The sequence below is a fragment of the Eutrema salsugineum genome, unplaced genomic scaffold, assembly GCF_000478725.1.
Source record: "Eutrema salsugineum unplaced genomic scaffold, Eutsalg1_0 scaffold_5, whole genome shotgun sequence".
NCBI lineage: Eukaryota > Viridiplantae > Streptophyta > Magnoliopsida > Brassicales > Brassicaceae > Eutrema > Eutrema salsugineum.
Genome location: NW_006256612.1, coordinates 321,424 through 324,953, shown reverse-complemented (window position 1 = coordinate 324,953; position 3,530 = coordinate 321,424).

Genomic DNA, 3,530 nt, shown 5'->3' with positions numbered 1-3,530 from the left:
TCAATATTTCCAGAAGCTTCAGGATTGTTGTCAGCTTGCTCTGTTTCGACACTCTCACTTGATCTTTGGATACCATGGTTACCAAATTCTCCAAATACAACTCTGAAACTTCCACCTTGTTGTTGATATGAGTTGTTGGCATTCCAGTTCCAACCTTTTGATTCATCAAATACAACATCTCGACTTACCACTATTTTTCCGATTTTGTGTATCTAGCAACCGGTATGCCTTAGAGCCTGGTTCAGTGTCTAGATGAACAAGCATATGTAATCTATCATCCAGTTTCTTTAAATGTGGTGTCTCCATTTTTGCATACCCAATGCATCTGAATTTACGAAGGTGATCAATATTTGGTTTCTTGTCTCGGAATACTTCATATGGAGTTCTATCCTTGACTGCTCTTGTGGCGATTCGATTCAGCAGATACGTCGAATGTCTTATTGCTTCTCCCCTTAAGTAATTTGGCATACGCATGTGCTTCATAATGTTCCTTTCCATCTCCATTAATGTTTTGTTATGCCTCTCAAACACACCATTTTGTTGAGGGATATATGGCGCAGGGAGGTGTCGGTTAATGCCATTGTCATTGCAATTAAACTCCTGTGACACAAACTCTTCTCCTTTTTGAATGTTTGTATACTTTCTCCTGATCCTTGCTCCACTAAGCTTTTGATTTTCTTGAATTTGTTGAAGGCATCACCCTTTTCTTTCAATAAAATTTTCCACATGTACCTGGAGTAATCATCAATGAGAACAAAATATACATATTCCCAGCCGTCGTGCTTGGTGTTATAGGTTCGCAAAGGTCTCTATTTATGAGCTCAAGTTTCTTGGTTGCTCGATATAATGTATCTTGGGAAAACACTCGTCTAGTTTGTTTACCAAGTAGACATGAAACACAGATTTCCTTTTCAATGTTTACCCGTGAAATTCCTTTGACGAGTTCTCTTTGTATCATGTTCCTTAATGTGTCAAGGTTTACATGTCCCAATCTTGCATGCCATTTACTTGAGTCACTCATCAGTGTTAGGTACAGACACACGGTGTCTGTTAATCCCATATGAACCTTATATAGCCGATTTCGTGACCTGATTACTTTGACAAGTAAATTTCCATCGATATCATGCATTGTTAGATAGTCTCCTCTCATTCTTATAGCACAGCCTGATTTTTTAGCTTGTTCGAGACTAATAATCTTGCTTTTCAAATCCGGAATGAAGTAGACGTTTGTCATTACGCTTGAATCACCGTTTCTGTCAATGAATGATATCGATCCTTTCCCTTTGATGTTTATTCATGAATCATCACCAAATCAAACTTTTCGGGTAACAGAGTCATCAATCTTTGTGAAATATCTTCGATCCCTTGTCATGTGGTTGCTAGCCCCATTGTCGAGATACCATATGTTTTCTTCTCTGGTATTTTTTTCATACTCGCTTGGTATACAATTTTTTCTCGTTTAAGTACACCACCTTATGCATTAGGAGCTCATCTGCGTCTTCTGTCTTGTCTTTGTTATTTTCTTGAGCTTCTTACAGCCTAAGTAATTGATCTGGGCAGCTTGAGGCATAGTGACCTTGCTTGTCACATCGGTAACAGGTAAGTTTTGATAAATCAACACTTCTTGATGAATTTCCTCCATTAAATCGTCCACGTCCTCTACCCCTTAGGTAGAATTGTCCTCCACGTCCTCTGCCTCTGTAATCTCCATTGTAGTCTCGATTTTGAGTTTCCATATTTGTATACATCAATTTGGTTTGATCTTCCTGAGCTTCTTAATCTTTGAAGATGTGTTATTCATAAGCTTTTAGGCGTCCTATGATTTCTTTGAAACTCGTAGTGTCGAGATCTAAGACTTGTTCAAGAGATGCTACTATATGTATGTATTTTCTCTGAGGAAGACTCTTAAGAAACTTCTTTACCAGTTTTGATTCTTCAATGTTTACTTCTAAGGCAGCTGATTTTGACAAAATTTCGGACAACTTTACCGCAAAGTCATCAATAATTTCAGTTTTTTTCATCTTAAGACGATCGAATTCGGCCATTAGAGTCTGCCGTCTTGCCTCTTTGACCCTTTCTGCTCCCATATGTCTTGCTTTGATTGCTTCCCACACTTTCTTTGCCATGTCTAGCTCTCCGACTTGCAATATAAGTGTCTCGGGTATTGACTGAAATAACATAGTTATCGCCATGTTTTTCTTCTCCCCATCTGTTGTCCCTGCTTCTATGATTTCCTAAACTTTGTGTACCTTAAGACAAATTTTCATCTTCATGGCCCATACCATCACTACAAGAAAACACAAGATTACCATCGATTTTTTACAAAGATTTATTTTCGTAGCAATTTTACGACGAATTAGCAACAAATTCATCGTTAATTCGTCGTAAAACGATTCGTTGTAAATTCGTTGTAAATTTACAACGAATTTACGATGAATATTTTGTTCGTTGTAAATTCATTGTAAATTTACAACGAACTAACAACGATTATTATTATTTTTATTTAAAAACAAGAATCATCGTATTAACAACAATTAATAAAAAATAATCGTTGTAAATTCATTGTAAATTTACAACGAATTTTCGTCTTCTGAAAAAAAAATACTTTAAAAAAATTATTGTAAGGGTAAAATTTTTTTTTATCATAACTACTATAATTCTAAGTTCTAAATTTTATTTTAATATTTAGTTTTATATAAATTTCATGTTTGATTTACTCAATGTTTACGTAAAGAGTATATATATAATATATAGTAGTATGATCATTTCTAATTTATTCAAACTAACGAAGAATTAACCATGATTTGTTGTAAATTTGTCGTATATCTATTTTTTTAAAAAATTAACAACGAATTTACAACGATTACTCGATGTAAATTCGTTGTTAACCAAAAATTACAAAAGTCCACATCGGAAATTTGGCAAAGTCTCTTATAATATATATATATATATATATATATATATATATCTAATAAACTCATAACTATTAAATAACAAGTTTATTAATCCACGGTGGTGAAGCAATACACTACCGTCGGAGCCACCACCGCCGGAGCCACCACTGCCGCTGGAGCCACCGTCGCTGGAGCCACCACCGCCGGAGCCACCACTGCCGCCGGAGCCACCGCCGCCGTAGCCACCACCGTCGAGCCTTAGTTGGAACTACCCAGAGCAATAGTTGCTAATTCGTTGTAAATAAAAATATAATAAATAAATAAAATAATAAAAATCGTTATAAAATCGTTGTAAATAATAAAAATAAATATATAAATAAATATAAAAAATCGTTGTAAAATCGTTGTAAATTAGCGTCGAATATAAATCGTCGTTAATTTACAACAAATTTATGACAAAATTCCATTTACGACGATTGATTCATGACAATTTGAATTTCGTCGTAAAATCGATACAAACTCTCTTGTAAATTCACGACGAATACTGTTATTGTAAATGACGTGTTTTCTTGTAGTGCATGTAATTGGTTGAGTTAGGACATTGGATTGAAGAAAGTCTTCCTCCTTCTTTTGATT